This window comes from Artibeus jamaicensis, unplaced genomic scaffold, assembly GCF_021234435.1.
Source record: "Artibeus jamaicensis isolate MK-2021 breed Jamaican fruit bat unplaced genomic scaffold, CSHL_Jam_final scaffold_847, whole genome shotgun sequence".
In the NCBI taxonomy this organism is placed as follows: domain Eukaryota; kingdom Metazoa; phylum Chordata; class Mammalia; order Chiroptera; family Phyllostomidae; genus Artibeus; species Artibeus jamaicensis.
Window position 1 is genome coordinate 5,955,634 of NW_026522057.1, and position 22,603 is coordinate 5,978,236.

Below are 22,603 nucleotides of genomic sequence, written 5' to 3' on the forward strand. Positions count from 1 at the left end.
TTTGTAATCAAGAAAATAAAGCTACACTCAACATTTGCCATAGATAGTAGTAGTAATATTTACTGAAACAGTAGTTGGCATTTACTGAGTATTTACTCTGTTTCAGGTACTGTTTAAGTACTTTCTACTTATTATTAACTCATTCAATTCTCATTACAACTCTATGAAAATGGTACTTTTATAATCCTCATTTTCTAGCTGAGAAACTCTGGCCTAGAGAGAAAGGTTAAATAACTTGTCTGAAATCATACTAAGTGGTAGAATAGGTTTCCAGGTCAGATCAACCCTACAGGTCCTTTGGGAATTACTGTTTTGGATGGATGTCATAAAACATGAGAAGTAAGGAAAGCTAGCAAAAGCAGTCAACAAAAGTTGGACAGATTTTTGTTACTGTTTTTTTAAATCTCTGCATAAATGGCTGGCAAAGCATGACTGTCCTCGTTCTATTTTGCTATCTTTCCTTCCCCCAAGCCCCTCAAACATAGCACCTTCAGAGGCTCTTAAGCCTTCCCACAGCAGCTTAAGGAAAAGAAAAAAAAATGAGAAGAAGGCATTTAATCAAAGGCCCTTTTCTTCTGGCAAACAAAAGCCCTTGGTATTTCTACAGACAGAGTAGTTATTCTTAACCCTAACTGAAGATTTTTTGGCAGAGAAATATGAAAATGTTAGGCTTGTGGGAATGCCTTCTGCTTTAGGCTTTTGTGTCCCACTCAGTAACACCAGCCCACTGAAACACAAACACAGCGGCCCCTCAGGAACCCTAGGCCAGTTTAGTTAACTCCAGGGTCTAGGAAGAGAGAGAGAGAGATTGGAGTCCCTATTCCTGATGGTCTAACTCCTTTCTCCCCTACCCCCTCCCTGAGTGTTCAAGAGTTTTTAAAGTACACTAGGAAAAATAAATCTGAAGATACAGACACATAACAGATCAAACCCTGACAGTGAAAGAAAAGCAGCAAGTGGGAGGTGGAAGAGGGCCGAGATCAGGCCTGACTGGGGGGAGGTGAGGAAGGCAAGGGGTGTTCCTCACTTGACTCTGCTTCTCACCCCAAATCAACAATTCAGTTTCAGCACCGTGCTAATAAAATTAGAAGATCTGGCAATTGTTTCAGGAGCTTTCTCCACTCAGTACTATGTTTCAGAGACTTAGTGTGGCACTGAATGGCTGTTAAGTGGTAGACATTTTCCCAACAGGGTAGAGGGAAATCAGACCATTTTAATATAATATCTCAGGAAGGAAAAAAGGCAGGGGTGGGGGGTGGGGGGTGTGGACAGTCTCTCAGAAGACAAGCAGGGGCCAGCAGGACTAATCCCAGATATATCTGATACCCCACCCTTTGGATGAACACAGTAGCATTAGTACTACTACCCAGCCAACAGCAGCCTCCCCTTGCTGCCCTGCTCAGGATATTATGAACAAAAGCACTGTGAGAACACAGGCCCAGTGACACATCTCCTAGCAGCCAGGTCTCTGTCACAGTGGGGAGTAAAAGCAGCCTTACGAGGAGTCTCAGGCAGGCTTTCGAATCCCTTGGTGTGCGCAGCCCAAACTAATGTATGGTTACTATCTATAATGGTACCAAACTTTGAGGTATTCAACCATGAGGTAATAAAACCTCAGGTGGCTCAGGATTCTGAATCATCTCTGATTACCCTGGAAGTGGTCCTATTTGCTTTTGAGTGATATCAAAGGCCCTCAATGGACTAAAAGGCACTGCTCAGCCAGGTTCAAGTGCTGACAAGTTTCAAATGTCTGGCATATAGTAGGCTTTCACATATTTGCTGAATGAATAAATGAATAAAACATTTAATTTTCAACTGCTATAATCAGTTCCATCCTACACCCAAGGGGGTATAGAGGGAGTGTCAGAGAAGATTTCTAGAGGATAGAAAGAAAAAATTTTATTTTCCCTGCCATTCCCTGGTGATCAAGCCCTTCTGTTGCAAAATATAATGCTCCCTTCTATATAAAATTCATTACCCAACTGTTCTCCCACAGAGTTGGATAACAGGCCACACTATCCTAATCAAGGACAATGGTTCTTCTGCAGCTGGTGTGCAACATACAGAATCCTCTGAAAGGTGGCAGAGCACATTAGGGAGATGTCCACTGTAGTGGTTTTTTATAACAGCAACAACTTGAAAATAACCCAAATATTCAACATTAAGATAGTGGCTAAGTGAAGCCATTGTCAACATAACAACTTAAGTTGTAATGACTATAAGGAAACACTTAAAAAAACCTTATAATGTCACATGAAAAAGGCATGCAAACTTATTTTTATATGCTAAGTGAAAGAAACTATACACAAAAGGCCACATGTTATATTATTTAAATTACATAAAATTCCACAATAGGGTAAGTTAAAAAGCAGATTAGTGGTTGCCAGGGGCTGGGGGAGGAGAGGGAGAGTGACTGCTTAATGAGTATGGGATTTCCATTTGGGGTTACAAAAAAATTCTGAAACCGGATCATCGTGATGACTGTACAACAGATGAATTGTATATTTTAAAATGTTACAATGGTAAATTTTATGTGTATTTTACCACAATAAAAAAATGGATTGAAAAAATAACATATATAGGTCAGGTCACAATTATATAAAAGTAAACCTGAACCAGAAGGAACACAGACCAGTCCCAACATCTGTCAAATTAAAATGAGACTTCACTGATGTTGAACAATGAATAAAAATCAGGAAAGGAAACTAAAAATGCCAGAAGCACACAGTCACAGTCACAAGCCTGCAAGTAAGTACTTACGCGTGGGGGACAAGTTACACAGCTCACTGGGGGCCAGAACAGCAGGTGTGTGTGCTCCGGAGGGAGGGAGAGAGGTCTTAGGCCCTCCCCAGCCCAGCCTTCTCTAATCTCCCTTAAAACACTCTCCAGAGTAGAGAAACCATCTGTTTCAACAAAGCCTAGAGCCCCTACAAGCATATTAACTCTTTCACTGCTGACCTCCTACAGATGGGCTTCACCCAATGTTAAGTGCTTTTCATTTTTAAAATGCCTCTAAATGTTAGAATATAAGCTCTACAATGGAAGAAACTTGGCCTGTTCGATAGAATATCCCTAATACCTGGAATAAGTTGATATCAGTGGATATTCAATAAATGATTTGCTAAGCGAATCATTAAATACCTTTTCCCTACAATAATTGCTTAACTTGTGCCTTTTTTCCTACAGTCTCCCTCTTCTTGTCATTTGTCCTCACTTAGAGTCTGACCTAGTTTCCTCACATTCGGTCAACCAATCACTATTTTCTGCTTAAGTACAGTATAACTAGTCTCCTCACTGTGGGTTTTTTGCTGGATCCCAGTGCCTAGCACAGTACACATAATAAATGTTCATACAGACTTGCCAAATGAAAGAACGATTCACTTCGGTCACCACACCGAGTAAGTGCTCAGTAATGAGCAATTAAACTGGCTAGGTGTGAGCTAGGTACCATGAGAGTTACAGAAATGTAACGTCTGCAAAACAGTTCCCACGTAAAGCTTACAATTTTAATATGGAGACAAAACTAGGTGGTGGGGAAGTGACACAGGAAGGTGAACAATGATAATCAAAGAAGTCTCCACGGAGAAGAAAGGCCTGAAGTGAGGCTGAAGAAATGGGCGGGTGCCAGTTAAGTATAAAGAACAAGGGAGGGCATTCCAGGTAAGCTGCCCAAGAAGAGGCCAGAGGACAGACTGAATGAAGCACTTCAAAGCACCAAGAGGAGACGAATCTGTCTAGAGCTAAGGCTGTATTCTAGGAAATTATGTGGGATAAGCCCGAATAATGGGAGGGGGCAGAAGGCTCACAGCATAAAAGCTCCTGCTTACTTTAGGTAACAGAAAACACTAAGAAGCAGCTGGCAGCACTAACTAGAAGGGAGAGATAGGACACAGCAAACAAAGTATGAGGCAGTTGCAGTAATTCATGCATGAGGTGACGAGTGACTGGCCTAGACTCATGGCAAAGGGGGTGAGGAGGAAAGGGCAAATTTAAGAGAAATGCTGAAGAAACAAAAGAACTTGGTGACAGAAAATGGGGTTGATGAAGACAGAAGAGTCAAAGATGTCTCCAGGGTTTCTGATCTTGGAGACTGGAAGAATGTGAGCACAACTGTTAAAAATGGGGAATAAGGAAGGAAAGCCAAGTCCAGCCTGGGTCTTGAAAATACTGAGTCTGTGGTGATATCCAAGTAAAGCTGTCCTGTAGGCAGTTGATCAAAGAGACTAGAAATTGAGAGATTTTTATACCTACAATGGAATATTATCCAGCCTTAAAAAAGAAGGAAACTCTATCACAAGGTACAATATGATGAACTTTGAGGACACTATGCTCAGTGGAATAAGCCAGTCACAGAAGGACAAACAGTGCATGATTCCACTTAGATGAGGCATCTAAAGCAGTTAAACCCACAAAGGCAGAAAGTACAATGGAACAGTGGTTGCCAGGGGCTGGAGAGAGGGGGAAAGGCAAAGTTGTTCAACCAGTAGAGACTTTCAGTCACGAAAGACGAAAACGTTCTAGAGATCTGCTGACAATAAACATGCATGTAGTTGACAACACTGTACTACACATGTAAAAATTAATTGTCAAGGTAGATTTCACATTACGTGTTTCTTATCACAATTTTAAAAACATCTTAAAAACTGAGAGATTTTAAGTAGTGTAAGACAGACACAGGCATTTGCAATTTAAAAGAAAAGCTGAAGCCAGAAGGAGTGGCTAGAGAGAGAAAAGGTCAGGAGTAGCATAACAGTAAGGCCAGCTATGTCCGCACCATGAGTTCATGTGCCAGCACTGTGTCAGGAGCTTTACCTATGCCATTTTATTTAATCTTCATAATTTTATGTGAGAGGTATTATTATCCCCATTTTGTAGATGAGAAAACTGAAGCTCAGAGAAAGTGAGCAACTTGCCCCAAGTAATGCAAACACTTGGATTTCAACCTGAGCCAGCCTGGATTCAAAGCCTGTGCTATACCCACCTCACCAAACTGCCTTACCCCTCAGCAAACTGAGTTATATACAGTCAGGAGAAGGAAAAGACCCAGCGGAGGCAGACAAACAGCAATCAGATAGGTCAAGGAAAACCAAAAAAGTCTCTCATTAAAGCTAAAGAAAGAGAAATTCCTTTTAATCCTCACCCAAGGATATGTTTTTATTGATTTTATAAATAAATTTAAATTTTTTTTTTACTTATTCACTTTTTTTTTAGAGAGAGGGGATGGGAGGGAGAAAGAGAGGGAGAGAAACATCCATGTGTGGTTGCCTCTTATGTGGCCCCCACTGGGGACCTGGCCCGCAACCCAGACATGTGCCCTGACTAGGAATCGAACGAGTGACCCTTTAGTTCGCAGCCCGCGATCAATACATTGAGCTACACCAGCCAGGGCTGTTTTTATTGATTTTAGAGAGTGGGAACAAGGTGGGGGGGAGAGAGAGAGAGAGAGAGAAAGATCAACTGGTTACCTCCTGGTCTAACCTGCAACCTAGGTGTGTGCCCCAATTGAGAATCAAACCCAAAACCTTTTAGTGTACAGGCAATGCTCCAACCAGCTAACTGAACCACCTGACCATGGCAAGGAAGAGAATGTTTTAAATAGGCAGGGATGTTACCACAGTGTCAAAATGTCAACATTCCAACACAAAATGAAGTCAACACTCCAAATCTACCTGTGAAGGGTCACGTAAAGATAGAGCCTTAGGCCAGGTACTCAGACCAGAGAATTTCAAAGAAACAGAAGCCCTAGCAGAGGCTTCTTCTCTCCTTATCAATGACACCTGGGACTGCCCATCACCAGCTACTCCACAGGCCTCTTGCTGAAGTTAATCATCTGACCAGTCCCAGGAAATACCAACCCCAAAACAAAGCACTGCACAACACAAGGTCAGGTTTAACTTGAGCTATGCGGGAAACTGGATCTCCACTCTAGCTATAGTTCAACGTAATTTCTGTTTCTAAAACCAAACTTCTTTCAAAATGATCCCATATGCCTGTTCTCTTCTTCTCACATCCTAGACAAACTAAGATCAGGTACACATTTATTGATTTAGCTGCAGTCCTGCCTCCCTGTAAGTGATCTTTCATACTGCTGCCTGAGTTACACTTCTCCCCCATCAAAACAAAGAAACAAGCACAATTATGTCATTCCTCTGTCTTAAAAATATCCAGTGCCCTCACATGCCTATGTTATTTCTTAGCCGTTTATAACAAAGACTCAACTTTCCATTCCAGCCCTCTCTCTCACTACCCAGTCCCTACTTCATAATGTTTTTCATTCTTCCTCAGAGGATACAGAGACTTTCTATTCCCTCGCACACCTGTTGTCTCCCCAGAATACCTTTTCTCCCTTCTTAACTGGTAAACTCCTGCTAACTTCAAGATTCAGCTCACGTACCAATTCCACTGTGAAGTCTTCCCAATCACTCACCATGTAGCCTTGAAAAATCTCTCCACCTCTGCTCTCACAGTATCTTGTTCATATTTCTATAATGGCGCCTGCTATAAATATTGGATTGGCCAAAAAGGTCGTTTCTTTTTTTCCATTAGATGGCTCTAGTAGTATTTAGCTGTCTTTAACTTCATTAGAAACAATTTTGTTAGACTGTATTGTGACAGCTGTCATATTAATGTACATTTAAAAAGAAACTTACCGAAATTGCTGAATTTTTGTGTATTTCTTCCATCTTAACATTGAAGATGGAAGAAAATATGCAACGTTTTTGGCATATCATGCTTCATTATTTCAAGAAAGGTAAAAACACAACTGAAATGCAAAAAAGGACTTGTGTAGTGTATGGAGAAGGTGCCGTGACTGATCAAACATGTCAAAAGTGGTTTGTAAAGTTTCATACTGGAGATTTCTTGCTGAAAGATGTTCCACAGTCAGGTAGACCAGTTGCAGTTGATAGGGATCAAATCGAGACATTAATTGAGAACACTCAGCTTGATACCACACAGGAATAGCCAACGTAATCAAAATATCCAAGTCAATAAAGTTACTGTGAAAATGAAAAAGGTGTCTTTTATTTTACAGAAAAAACTAAATGGACTTTGGCCAACCCAATATAAATTACATATTTTTTGAGGATAGGGACTGTATTAATCTTTACATTTCCTACGTCTTGTACAAGATTTGGCATACAGAAGGTTCTCGATGGAAGAAGGGAAGGAGAAGGAGATGGGAACTTCCAGTGAAAGATAAAAGAAGCACGGAACATTAAGTAGTTAGTTGATAACAAACTGTAAAAAGTCATCTTCCAAATCAAAGAATTTCAAGATACATTAAACCAGAAAGTCTGAGTTTCCTGCCACTCCACGATGAGCAAAACACACTGTTTAGCAAGTGATATTCATTCAGAGGGACCATCTTCACAATTGTTACAATAAGTAACATATACAGTTAGGATTACTAGCCTAGGGTTTCTCCAGAAGAGTAGCCAAAGAAACGTTGGCAGAATATGCAGACAAGAGCCTTAACCTCTCAACAGTAATGCCTACAGGCTTATTCTTTAAGAAAGGATAGTCTAACACCTTCAGTTAACAACAACAACAAAAATCCCCACAGAACTACTTCTGCACACTTAAGAGTTTAGAGTGCTAACCATTACACCATAGAATCCCATATTCCCCACACATTTCAAACCAGCAGCAATAGAAGCCAACCCCAATGTGAATTTGTGCTGATGTCCCTCTGTCCACCAGTAAATGCAGTAAAACTAAAAAATACCAAGAAGAGGATCAACTTTAACAGTACAAAACTGTCAAGCATCTAAACTGTTGAAGATTTACTGAGGGTCTATAGGTGCCTACTGCTTTTAAAGGTGTTGACTGACAGGTCTCACCCCAGAAACATGTAGACTCCCAGATTGCATGCAGTCAAGAGAATCGCTCCACTGTGGTAGGTTTGCTTAAGGGCTCTGGGAATAGGAGGAGTAGACAGTTCTCACTGTGAACGATGCAATTCTTTCAGTGACTCAAGCCACTTTCCACTATCCTGGCTGCTGTAGAAATATTCCTATTGAACCCCCACCCCCTGCACACAAAGTGCCATATGTGCCATCTTCTCTCAGGCCTCAAGCTAATCTCCAAACACCCACAGTCTATCGTCAGCTAGAAAATCCCACATTGTCTGCAATAGGATGTCAACTCCCAGTCAGAAACAAGACTGTACTCTCATCAAGTCTATAATTTGACCCTAAGGCGACTGTCAGTCCCAAGTAACAGAGCTGATTTGCACTTGACTGCAATATGTTGATTCAAACACACAGCACCATCTCCACTTCCTCCAGAGGCAGACACCTACCTATACACAAAAGTGATGACACAGTAGAGTTTGTCAACCTATTACATCAGGTTAAGCTGGCCCAATTTACTAGCTAGGGCTAACTCAGTAACAGCAAGAAAGAGAATCTCAATTTCAGACCAATCTGAGGTTCCAATGTAGGATTTCTAAACAGCATTGATTAGGTCATTCTTTACACAGGAGTTTCCTGATCAACATGATGATCTTTCCTGATATAAGAGGAAAGGGTACTAGGGCTGGAAGGATCACTGAAGCCATTTAAACGCCTGGAGCTGCAGGGACAAAATCTTCAGAGTAAAACAGCGCAGTGCTGTGATGACATGTGGGAGCTGCTGACTAAGTGAAGAGACACTTGGCACCTCTCCCATGATGAAATTAACTGGACAATAAAACATGTGATCCAGCTGTCCACTAAGCCTGAAGATAGGGCTGGCCCTAGAGGCAAGGGCCCAAGTACTACCAGAAAGGTATTCAGAGTGTTACAGGTACTCTCAATAAATTTTAAAAGTGAAATAAAGTTAAAAGCCAACATCCAGAGATTTGAAACTATTTATTAAGACCAGTAATTCTGCCCTGGCTGGTGTAGCTCAGTGGACTGAGCTCGGGCTGTGAACTAAAGGGTCGCCAGTTCAATTCCCAGTCAGGGCACATGCCTGGGTTGCAGGCCAGGTCCCCAATGCTGGTCATGTGAGAGGAAACCACACACTGATGTTTCTCTCCCTCTCTTTCTCCCTCCCTTCCCCTCTCTCTAAATAAATAAATAAAATCTTAAAAAAAAAAAAAAAAGACCAGTAACTCTATTTCTAGAATTCTACCCTTAAAAGATAATCAGACATGAGCAGAAAATTTTATTTACAAGATTATCATATTCAAGACTACATTATCATATTATAGTAGTGAAAAATCAGAAATGTACGTGCCCTCCCAGTTGGGGAATGTCAAGTAAATGTTACTTTCGTTTGAGGAAATTCCATACAGCTGTTAAGGAAGTATGTTGGAGGCAAATGGTTAAAGGCACAAAAAAATGCTCACAAAATAAAGAACATGATAGAGAATTACATTATAATAACAACTATATAAAAACACAATGTATACATATGTAAAGAAAAAACTAGATGGAGCTCTGGCCAGGCGACTCGGTTAGAATGTTGTCCCCATACCCCAGGGTTACAGGGTCGATCCCTGGTCAGGACACATACAGGAGTCAAATCAGTGAATATATGAATGAGTAGAACAAATCAATGTTGATCTCTCTCTCTCTCTCCCTCTCTCTTTCTCTCTTGTGTTCCCCACCTTAGTGCATCTATTTAATGGAAGAGGGGAAAATGTTTCCGCCCCTTGGGTTCTTTATTAGGCACGCTGAAGAGGGAAAAGAAGCCCCCCACCCACTAAAAAAAAAAAAAAAAAAAAAAGCTACTCTCTGACGGGTACATATTGGGGTGTGAGGGCTTGTCCTGCTTGGCCAGACACGGCGATAGAGAACAGGTTTCTTGGCTGGCCGACACAGTGGATGTCCGAAGTAAGGTTGTAAGATAATGAGAAAGATGATCTGACAACAAGAACCCCTGGAACAAAAACTGTGTGTGTGCCTTCTCATTAGCCACCTTCTTCACTTCTTCAACAACTTTCCAATTATATATGGAACCCCTCATTTGAAACTGCTTACAGACTAATAAATACCATCATTCCAATATTTTCAAGAGTAGTACATTTCCATTCTTTGAGATTGGATTTAATGTTTCAAAACAGCCAGTTACAGATCGTATCATTTTTCTGACCAAAAATTAGGTATGATGATAAAATGACTGTGGAGTTTCTTATGGGAGTCACGCTCTGGCACTGAAGAGAAAAACTACAATAAAGGGGTTTTATAAATGTATAAACAGACTAGTCACCATTCTAAGAGTATTTTTTAACCTCCTTTGTGCAACTGAAGGACATTTGAATACATGAGTTTAGTTCAATTCAATTCTTCAAATGTTTCTCTTATGTTTAATATCTGTCAAGCAGTATGTTAGGTCTGAAAAATAAAAAACAAATGAGACACAGCTCCCACATTTAACAACTGTATGGCTAACAACTCTTGGACTCTTATTCTCTGCCAGGTGTTATATTTACTATCTCATGTAATTCTCACACCATCTGGTGAGATAAATTCTACCATCTCTAATTTATAAACTAGAAAAGTGAGACCAAACACTTGGTCCAAGAAATAAAGACTAGTAGGAAAAGCAAATGTTTAATTAAATAACTATAACATAATGTGAATATGCTCTAAAATTAGTATGTTTAGCCCTGGCTGCTGTGGCTCAGTGGATTGAGCACTGGCCTGTGAACCAGGGGATTGCTGGTTTGATTCCCAGTTGAGGCACATGCCTGACTTATGGGCCAGGTCCCTAGTAGGGGCTGTGTCAGAGGCAAACACACATTGATGTTTCTCTCTCTCAAAAAAAAAAAAGAGATTAGTATGTTTAAAGTGCTATGGCAATTCAGATGAGTAAAAAAAAATAATTCTACCTAGAAATGCAGCAAAACAAAACAAATAACTCTGGGAGGGCAAGTGAGACTGAGCCAGGCAGGGGTGTCAACCCACGGCCCGCGGGCCGGGTGCGGCCCAGGACGGCTAGGAAGGCTGCCCAACACAAAATCGTAAATTTACTTAAAACCCTTTTTTTGCTCATCAATTTTCATTAGTATTTGTGTATTTAATGTGTGGCCCAAGACAACTCTTCTTCCAGTGTGTCCCAGAGGTGCCAAATGGTTGGCCACGTCTGTGATTAAAGGGGGAATAGGAAGAAATTTGATCATTCCAGGCAGAGGGAACAGGAGAACGTGTGCAAAGGAAGAGAAGGGTAAAAATATATGCGTACGCTAGGGTGTATCATTTATTTTTTAAAAAAACAAGCCATTACCTCACAGATCTATCACAAGTTTTTCTTATCAAAGGCTGGAGAACCACTTTCTCATCACTCTCCCTCATCTACCTCTCTGCCTCCTTAATTAATCCACCACAGCTATCAGTCACAGCACAGGCCTGGGCCCTGCCAAAGAGCAGAACTTGGGCCAATAGTTCAACCTGTCATACCCACGGGAGAGGTCTATCTAGGCAGAAACCACTCAATGGTCATGGTTTTTGGCAGGCTTGAGAAATAAAAATTAAAGCCTTCCAGAAGAAGCAGCAGCAATAGGATATATTGCACCGCAATTCTGGCATCAAAGCACCAAAGAGTCACAGGAAACTGGAGACTAGAACTTCAAAGACTTCTACAATGTCCCTATTCTTCCACTGGGCTCCCTTCAACAATTACTCACTAGATGGAGGAATGGCTGCAAGCTGAAAGACATCAGAAAAGCAGAGTCAGTAACTACATGAAGAGGGGAGCCAATTACCTCTTCCTGTCAGCCTCTCTGGAACACACAAAGATACAGGTGAGATGAAGGGAAGCAGCTGTTCACCACAATCGGGGCACACAGTAGGTGAAACTAACAGGAGGGTTTGACAAAGACAATGGTTTGTATGTAATTGTCTGCCTGGCAGCCCAGGGCAGAACACTTGTCTAAGACCTGTAGCAACATGCCAGAAATGATTATAAGGACTAAACCAAACAACCACATACCCTGTTTCCAGGAACTCTCCCACCTGGAAAAGATTCCATTTCTGAGAAAGAATAAAGTCAATCAGATGCTTTCTTTGGGCGAACATGACAAACTGCCACATATTGTATGCATATGTTTTATGTCATAGAGACTATCATACAGTGTATATAAGTGGATGAAGGATTAAAAAACAGGACATAGTTCAAGAAGACTAGTGTGGAGAGAAAAGATTACTGCCCTCAGTGCAAAGCACCATACTGCTATTCTCCTTCAGACAGGAAGGTGCCCAAGTGTGTTCAATACATACACTTGGTCAGCCATAGGTATTTTCCCCTAATTCATATGGTCCCCAGCATCAGTAAGCAGCACAAAATGGCACTTTGGCTGCTATACTCCTAGGAGCTATCATATCCTTAGCAGGACAGGTTGAACCCTGTTCTTAGGCCAGCCAAGCCTTGGGTAGACCACTGTAAACTATCTATGGCACAAATGGCAAACACAAGGCCCGTGAGCCAAATCTGGCCCTCCACCTTGTTTTATCTGGCCCAGCACCTTGTTTTTACCTGAAGACAGCACCAAGCTCTTGCTTAACTGTTAAGGAGTAGTCACATTTATATAGTTCTAAAATTACATTTGGCCCTTTGAAGGCAACCACGAGGCTGATGCGGCCCCCAGTGAAAATGAGTTTGACAGCCCTGATGGTATGGGAGTACTGTAAGAGCCACACGGATTAAAACAAGTGCTCAGAACAATGCCTAGCCCATAACTAACATTTGCTGGGTGTTTATCGGTATTACTAATAGCACTAATGCCTTTGTCTTCCAGTCTCACCCTCATAACTGTCCTACAGTGAGATCAAGTAAGAACTGGATCAAACAGGTGATTAAGTGACTAGGGCTACTACTACTTTCCAGTCAGAAGGTGACCTGATCCAGTTCATCCTGGACCAAAGCAGGCACAGGTCTTGCTGTGATTCAAACAAGTCTCTGAGAGGAACTTGGAAAGAAGAGGCAGAACTAACATTTGGTGAATTCTGACCACATATCATCACTACACTAAGTATGAATATCCTCTTGTTTAATGCCTATAGCAGTTAAGCACTTCCGAGTTCATCTCAGAGGTATAAGACCAAAACAACATGACAGAGAGCCCTCATGTCTGCGGCGGGAGCAGTGGAAGCTGCTCCTGCTGTGGCCTTTTCTCTGATTTCAACCCCATATGGAACACTCTTCATGACACTACATCTATGCTGTTAGTCATTCCTAGTATAGACAGGGCAAGAAGGAGGGGAGAAAAGTCCTTATAGGTAGGCTGAGCAAACTAATGATTGCCAAGCTGGTTTCAATACACCCTCTTCCAAAACCAAAGAGGAATAACTCTTTGTGGGGTGAAATTTTAAACCTCTAGACCCCTGAGAGGATCAAATCAAGAGCTATTCAGTTCCACTAGCCCCACCAAGAATGTCAGGAGAGTTAAAGGAAACTGCAGACCAAACGACTATTTAGGGAATAAAAAAGGATTCCTTCCTTCATGGATGTCTTATAGGAGGAATATGAAGAGGGCCCTGCCACCAGTCATACCTGCTCTTTGTGCCTGAAGTACACAGCAGAGGAGAACATAATTATGAATAATGTGGTCTCCTGAGAACCTCAGAAATCTACATAGATCACTGCTAAACCTGATCCACATAGGCGTGGCCTTCCTAGTGTGGCTAACTGCTCATCTAAACCCTGACATAAAAGGGAACCGAAAGGAAAAGTCATATTCCACAATCCTATGGATAAGTAAATCTCCTACAGTTTCTACTCACCACTTATCCATCTTCAAAAAGCTCTGGCCTTCTATCAGAAGAATGATGCTAGGGGTAATAGGGAGTAAAACTATACTAAGGAAGGAGCTCAGTATCCAAAAGAGGTCTGGGATTTCTACTCTGAGACTTTTCTTCTGAGGGAATATGCAGGTTAATTAAGTTTGATAATCCCTCCATGTGGATTTTTAAAAGATTTCACTCATTCATTCATTCATTCATTCATTTTAGAGAGAGGGAAAGGGGGGGAGAAAGGAAGAGAAACATTAATGTGCAAGAGAAACATTGATCAGTTGCCTCTTGCATACCGCCGAGTGGGGACCTAGCCCACAACCTAGGCATGTGCCCTGACCAGGAATCAAACCAGCGACCTTTTTGGTTTGCAAGACGACACTCAACCCACTGAACCACACCAGTCAGGGCCTTTTTCAAACACAGGGAAAGGGCTCCTGCTGTTGGTTGGGCATTGTACCCAGGAATATAGAAGAATCCCTATTAAGACAGGAAATAGGGCAAGAAGAGGGGCTCTTGTATGGGACAAGGATACATTTTTGCACCAATCTTTATCCTCCAACGAGACCCCAAAACTGAAAGAATCACTGAGAAGCACCACTGGTTTCTGTCCCCCATCTCCCAGGTCTTCCCCATGAGTCTAAAAAAGAAGTCAAGACTCTGCCCCCTTAAAACTTCCTTTGACAGGAAAGCAACAGTCAATGTCACTCACTCTTGCTAAGACCTGTCTGATGCGTGATGAGCTCACAGAGCTCTGAACCTAACGGGGGTTCGCACCAGCTGTCAGAAGCTCTGGAAGAGAAAAAAAAAGGTGTTTCTATGGCATGGGGCAAGAAAAGGGAAGATAGGGATCACCAGAACAATATTTTACAGTTGCATGTCCCTTTGTAGTATACAAGCTCTTCAAGTATATGACCTCTTGGAAATAGTTCTCCAACAGACAATGAAAGAAAGAAAAACATCTACAGCCCTGGTAAGGGTGGGAGTTCAGACCTCCTGCCATTCCTCAAAGCCCATTTCACCCTCTTCCTCTCTCTACCTTCTCATACTGTCTCCACACCCCATGGTTGCTCTGGGTCTAGAATCCTGACTGCTAATGAAAGAGGGAGGGTCGAGTACTTTCCTAAGTAGATGAAAATAAAACTACCTACTAATTAGAGAAGGGGAAACAAAAAGATTTTGTTTATTTTCCTCAATAGCCAAGAGTCCTGCATTGTCACATCTGAAAGCATTTTTCTCATCTAAGGTTAGTGAAGAATTTTCCAACCATGCAAAGCAAACACTATTTATTCCCTTTAAATATCATTTTAATAAAAAAGTTTCCTCCTTTAACGTCACTCATTTACCTTTTACAATGGCATCCCCAACCCATCAACCTGCCTTATTCCTCCCCCCACAACCACTTGTGACTCCCTGCTCTCTCCTGATGGGACTGTGACTCACTGTAGACACAGGCAAGTAGAAAACCAAGAAACCCAGCTACACCTAGGTGAGACTGCAGGGCTGAATGACAAGAGCCCTCCACCCCCATTGCCCAAGAAGTGCCCTGAGCAAGAGCTCAAAACAGCAGAAGACATGTATTCATTGCCCCTCAACAAGAGAACAGACTGCTGATAAAGCAGCAAAGAGGATTCCCTCCTACCTACACACCCATGACCACACTTACAAACTCTATCCTTTCTAGGTAATTGCCTAAACACACACACACACACACACACACACGCACGCACACGCACACGCACATGGCCAGCTCAGAATAAGAGGGCTTTCTAAGCCCCTGAGGGATTGATGGAAAGTAAAGACCCCATACAACACACATCACAGGGAGTGTTCACACAATCAGCAGGGAGAGAAAGTAGGGAGCTAGACGGCTTGTAATACCTCTAAGGTTGTTGAGTCCCTCCAGGAACTTCTGGTACTTGTAAGCATTCATGGCCCGGCCCAGCTGCGTTGGTTCAGTGGCTGGAAGTAGGCACTATGGCACAGTGACAGCTGAGAAGTGAGTGTGTGCAAACCAACTGATCTCTCCTACTGGTCTCCTGGCCCCCAAGAACTGGACTTTGACCACATTTACAAGTGACGTCACCAGAGAAGCCTCATTACACTACAGCCTTTTGCACGCCCTCATTTGCTACAGTGAGCGGAAATACCTCCCCAGGAGAGGCCAGCCCCTCCCTTGTGCAAATGAGACAAGAGACCACAACAGCCCCTGAGGATCATCTGCCACCTCATCTGTCACCTTCTATCTAGACCCCAGCCCAGGTTCCACTGGGATTACTGCTGTGGTTTAAACGCTAGGGAGATAGACAAATGCTTTTCAGGAGAGCAGTTAGGGGCTCATCTAACATCTGAGAATGAGACCTTTAAACGGCTGCACTCAACAGAAGAATGTCACCACAACAGGAGCTCTTGAGCAAATATCACATGGCAATGGGACAGGTTTTACAAAATAAACAACCAAGTCTGCACTCTCCTTACAGCAGTCATGTTTACAGACTGGAATACAGCCACACAGATGAAACACTGCACATTCGCACAGTCCAAGGCAGGGAAAAGAGAGAAGCAGAAACTGTTAAGCCCACTCCTTAAGTGCTAAAAGCCCATTTCAGGGAGGCAGGACCTTCTCCATAGATAACTAAGGGGAAAATACAGTCCACATGCCACCCACCTGCTCCCCACTGCAGGGTACTATTTCACACAGCTGATTTGTTTCTGCCGTGCTTTAATGATTTCAGCAGCTGCTTCGAGTTTCATTCTACTCCAAGTGGCACACGTTTTCTTTAAAGACTGACAAAATACAGTTTATAATTTTTGAGGGCATTTCTAAGAATATACTACTTAGTTTAACTGTAGTCTAAATACAAATGTTTAACTCAAAGAATGCATTTTACTTTTAAAATAAAATTTACTCTATGTATATAATTTTGTTACTGAAACTACCAGTGTGCAAGTACAAGTTATAGATGACATAAATCTTAAGGAAAGTTACAGAATTTTATTTAATTCATAGCAATTATTTTCTACTTTTAGCTTAGTTTGTTATAGCTAAACCTAAGTTCTCTTAGGTCTCTGGCACCAGAATGTAAATATATGCATATATGTATTGTAAGAATACAACATTCATCATAAAAGTCATAGTTTAATATTAAAAATGTACTTACAGAAATGGAAAAAATTTCATTCTACTCTATTAGTCTCAAAAAGATGCCATCCTCGCCCTGGCCAGTGGCTCAGTTGATTGGAGCGTTGTCCTGTACACCAAAAGGTTGTTGGTTCAATGCTTGGTCAGGGCACATACGTAGGCTGCGGGTTCAATCCCCAGTTGGGGAGCATATGGGAAGCAACCAATCGGTGTTTCTCTCTTACACCTCCATCTATCTATCTATCTATCTATCTATCTATCTATCTATCTATCTATCTATCTATCTATCTATCTATCTATCTATCATCTCTCTCTCTCTCCCTATCTATCTCTCTATCCCTCTATCTCTCTATCTATCTCTCTATCTCCCTCTTTCGCTCCCTCTGTCCCTCCCTTGCTCTCTCTTTAAAATCAATACACATATTTCAGGTGAGGATTTTTCTTTTAAAGTGTAATTTTTTAATTGACACCTCCCAAGAGTGACAGGCTTTTAGGATAAGCTATGCAGATTATAACCAGAAAAAAAAACTCTGACATTTCCATAGCATTTTTGCTATAAGTGGTTCACCTGCATTATTATATTCATTTTTAAGAATGTTTTTATGGCCCTGGCTGGTGTAGCTCAGTGGATTGAGTGCGGGCCTGCAAACCAAAGAGTTGCCAGTTCGATTCCCAGTCAGGGCACATGCCTGGGTTGTGGGCCAGGTCCCCAGTAGGGGGTACATGAAACACAACCACACATTAATGTTTCCCTCTCTTTCTCCTTCCCTTCCCCTCTCTCTAAAAATTAATAGTCTTTTTTAAAAAGAATGTTTTATGAAAAGAATTATAAATTTCCATTTATAGGTGAAAAATAGAGGTTAAGCAACCTTTCCAAAGGTCGTACAGCAAGCCAATGAGAAATCATGGAAAGAACCTCTGTTTCCCAAACCTGTACTTGGAACCCTGGCTCATGTTACCTTGGCATCCTAGAAAACCATGAGCAACCAACCAAGTCGGACTCCACTGATTAACCCCTCTTAAAAGAGTTATCCCTCCCCCAGGTCTGAAGTTTCTCAGAGCAACCTGCCATGTAGGCTGTTGTTCAGTGCCTTGAGGTAGAACTCAGGGTGCAAAATATAACATTCCACAAAACTCCCAATTATGCAAGTTAGATGCAGGTGGAGAAACTGTGTAACTAGCATCATGAAAACAAAAAGAAAAGGGAGTGTGCTTTTAAAAAGATCAGGCTAAATAGCATTAGCAACTGCTATGATAACAGAAAGGGGAAAATTAAAATGCTATTAGTCGGCCAACAGTACCAACAAGGTAGCCAGCCACTGTGTGAAGATCTGAGTATTAGGAGTCACAGGGGATACACAATACATGATTGAATTTTCTCAAAGAACAATTTAATGGGCAAGATTAAAAGGTCAAAAGGGAGTTTAATGCTTACAGAGCATAAGTTAGACAGTTTAGTAGTTAGACAGTTGGTAGTGGAATGCATTTTTAAAAAATGTATACATTCCCCTGGTTGGGTAGCTCAGTTGGTTAGAGCATCATCCTGATATGCCAAGGTTGTGGGTTCAATCCCTAGTCAGGGCACAGGGAAGAACCAACCAATGAATGCATACATGGATGAAGCAACAGATTAATGTCTGTCTGTCTGTCTGTCTGTCTGTCTCTCTCTCCCCCTCCCCAACCCTCCCTTCTTCCCTCTTTCTCTAAAATAAGTAAATTTTAAAATATATACATTCTATAATATATTACTGTGAGAAGCACAGTATTTCTGAGGTTACCTAGTCCAAGAGACCAGATACTTGGCATGAAATAAGGCTGCAGATGAGAAAGGCAAATATTAAATAGCAGTTCAGATCATATGTGTGTGTTTCCTGGCATTATCTCACTATTTACCCAGAAGAGTGTGAATAACAGGGTAGAGTGGAAAGAACTTTAGTTGTAGAGTCGATGCCTGGAGCCCAGAATCTATCTCAAGATCCAACCTGGCCACTAACTAGCTCTGTGAACAGGAGCCCAAAATCCCTATAAACTGTTAGTTCTTAACTTTTTTAGGTCACAAACTCCAGTGAGAAGCTGATAAAAACTAAGTATATTCTCCCTATAAAAAGGCCCATAACAAGTAAGTTAATAAGGAAAACCAGACATCACCAGCGGCTTTCTTTTCTTCAGGCAGCTGCGAGGATGACGGACATTCAGGTGGAGTGTGCCTACCAAAAGCAGCCCACCACCTTTCAAAATAAGAAGAGGGTCCTGCGTGGAGAAACTGGCAAAGGGAAGCTACCTCGACTCTACAAGAACATCAGCCTGGGCTTCAAGACGCCCGAGGAGGCCACTGGGGGCACCTACATTGATAAGAAATGCCCCTTTACCCATAACACCTCCCTTCCAGGGCGCATCTGCATGGTGACCAAGATGAAGATGCAGAGCACCACTGTCATCTGCGGAGACTACCTCCACCTCATCTGAAAGCACAACCGCTTTGAGGATAGCACCACAGGAACATGTCACTGCACCTGTCCCCCTGCTTCAGAGATGTCCCTATCAGCGACATTGTCACAATGGATGAATACTAGCCCCTGAGCAAGACCGTGTGCTTCAACATGCTCAAGGTCACCAAGGCTGCTGGCACCAAGAGCAATTGCAAATGTTCTAAGACTAGATACCTGCCCGCTCTCTCTCAAGCAAAATAAAGTTATTTTTCTCAGTAAAAAGAAAAAAGCATATATTCACCAATCTACAAACTTTTGTTCACAAGTGAACAGGGGTCAATAAACCACAGATAAAGAACCTCTGAATTAATCTCTAAGATTCCTTTTGTGTCCTGTTCTGAAAGCAGTTAACATAGTGAAATCCAAATATAAGCACTGAAAAGAACAAGGTGTAAAGGAATGATTAATCGGCCAGAAAAGACCTGGGTTCTCCTGCTTTAATGCCCTGTAAAATTCTATCAGAGACTTCTACCACCCCAGGGAGGAAAATCAGCCCAGACAAAAGGAATCTAATGGCAGGAACAACTGGCATTTAAAATAGCCACTTGAACTAAGTGCATTTAAAAGACAACACATGTTAGCTTGTCATTTCCTTTGTGTGTTTCACCATATCTGATAAAAATTAAACAAAAACACGGATGTTTGGAATTATGAAGTGAGTGATAGTTCCAAGATGAGGCCCTGGGAAAGGGGGGGAGAGATGTGCAGTAGCCCGGACTCCAGATGTATTCTTGCAGACAATGACCCCTCCCCAGAATCAGAGCATTCCAAAGCACCACAGTATAATATGTGTATATGCTTTTGTGTGTGTGTGTGTGTGTGTGTGTGTGTGTGTATGGGGACTGTTCATCTTTTATCCTCCAATAGAACAGGTCCCAGTGAATGGCAAACAGTGAATGTAACCTTTGGTGGTAAGAGAGATTCTGCCCTAAATTCCAGACAGAGACAGACAAATGTGAAAAGCTTAGGATCTGGCAGTCTAATAGGTACTCCCTGGCCAGCTGCTGACAAAGGGGGAAAAAACTCTGCTGTCTCCAACAGCTTTTACCAAGGCAGAGACACCTAAGAGCTGAGTGGAACTTGACTGAATGCAGGCAGATGAGGAAACCAGACTACAGTGTATGAAGTGTGGTCCTTAGGGCTCTGACGCTATAATGACAAAGACATTTAAAAAGCAATCCCTGCCCTGCCCTGGCCTGCCCTGGCCTGCCCTGCCCTGCCCTGGTGTGGGCTCAGGGATCCCAGGTGAAGAGAAGGCCTGAGTCAGGTTCAGGATATTACTCCTAAAGCAGGAGGGCAAGTCTGCCAGCAGAAAGTTAATAACTGAGGAGAAAGTTCTAAACTCATAATAGAGAATAAGTCCTATTCTGGAGTCCCCACAGTTCCCCAAACCATCTAGAAATCAGTACCTTCTATAATTCCTTTAAAGCAATCTTTCTCCGGAAAACAAAGGTCATCTACAGCCCCTCATATCAGGGCTCAGTGAAACTAAATCTGGACAGCCAATTTAAGGAGCTCTCCCAATCATTAATTCCATATACATGTGTTGCATTCTAACCATGCACAAGGCACTGACCTAGGTGCTGGGAACACAGAATGCAGTCTAATCAGAGAGCAGGATGAAAAAGGAATGAATCTGTCTCCTCAGATTCAGAGAAGGGTCATGAGTGGTGAGGGCACAGCTGACAACCAACTGCTCATTCTCTACACCAGCCCTAAAGACAGGAGGCTTAGAGACATGAAAGGTAACTGTCCTCATATAAATACGTTCACTTTCTTTGAGGCAGAACTGACACCCTACAGCCAGTTGTCACTGTTACCCCAAAGCAGCTGATGACCCAGGAAGACAGCAAAAATGTCTCCAGTGACTTAAGAAGCCAGCAACAAAAGCAGGTGCCAGGTTCGTGGCCCTATTCAGGGAACAAAGATCACTTTCCGCATTGTTTCCCCCTGGCAGCAGTGTCTGATGGAGAGAGGAGTTGAATTACACCTTGTCCCTCTGGTCTGCTAGAGAGAGAATGAGTTTGCCATCTGAAGAAAGGGTTGTCCCCTGGGCCAAAACTCTCTCAGCAGGGCTGAGGAACAGAAGACAAAAGAAGTCAGACCTTGTATGCTTAGGAGCAGGACCGAAATGGCAAGACCAAGGGGGGCTTTAACGGAAACTAAGTGTGGGTTTGACAAGTGTCCAAGGAGTTTTGCCCACTCTGTGTTCACCCCAGGCCCGGGGAGGTACTTTGTGTGGATCAGACCTACACCAAGGGCCCTGACAACAAGCTTAAAAAGAGCTCATGCTTTAGGCCACTGACCCTCCGATCAGCTAGCTCTCTCCCCTTGATCCTTTTCTTTTTGGCTGTGTAGTTCATGGAGAAATGAGTGAATCCTATGAATCCTCTCCTCCCTACAATAGTTATGTAATACTACAAGACCAAACAAGGTAAAAAGGACTGAGCAATTGGGAGGGAAGGCAAAAATTCCTGTTCTTAGGGTGAATCTGCTCTAGCCCTACCTGAAACTAAGGCTCTCCTTTAAGTTTATAAAATCACAGGATAATGTAAATGCCTCACTGCTGGGCATGCTGAGTACCTAAATAAAAGCTCAGAGGCAAGAGTCACCTACCACTGGAGCAAGGTTACAGACCTTTAGAAGAAAGGTAGGTAGGAGGGAAGGAAATTTATTTCAACAAAAGCATACTGAAACAGGTATAGGTATCACGTGTAATAGAAATCAACAGCTTCCCCTATTCCACCAAAACATTTACTTTCACTAACTCCATCCAGGCCCAGGCAAAGGACACAGCTGCACTTCCAAGTCAGTTAAAAGAAGGTGCCTGCTAAGGAGAGCCACATTTAGTTATTCTGACAAATTGGGGTGGGGGCGGTGCTTGCTGGCTCAATTCACCTGGACTATATATACTCTACCAAAACATAAAACTAGTCTCCAAAATGTCGGGCCTCCAACTTCTGGTGGCATTCCTTTGTTGCTCTGAGAAGAGGAAGGAGGCAAATAAATATTTTGAGAACTCAGATTCTAGACACTAAAAATAGCATAATGGAATTTTCTTGTGAAGCTGTTTTTTGCCAACAATGAGGTTACTTTTTTTTTTTTTTAAAGTTCAAGATAAACTGCATAGTGGGGACACCAGGATGGCAGGGTATATGTTCTAAGAAACTTATTACTCTTGAGCCAAAGATAACATTCTGTGGAAGGACATCACATTGTTAAGGCAGAACCTCAATGAGGGTGTCAACACTGTT

At 42.2% G+C, this 22,603-nt stretch overlaps 1 protein-coding gene and 1 pseudogene across 2 annotated transcripts in view; one reads left to right on the forward strand and one right to left on the reverse strand.

The window, feature by feature from the left end:
* Positions 1-22,603, reverse strand: part of MACF1 (microtubule actin crosslinking factor 1) — a 326,604-nt gene that overhangs the window by 246,221 nt on the left and 57,780 nt on the right. The gene's annotated exons all lie outside the window — the stretch shown is intronic.
* On the forward strand, positions 19,042-19,550 carry LOC119052382 (40S ribosomal protein S11-like; annotated as a pseudogene).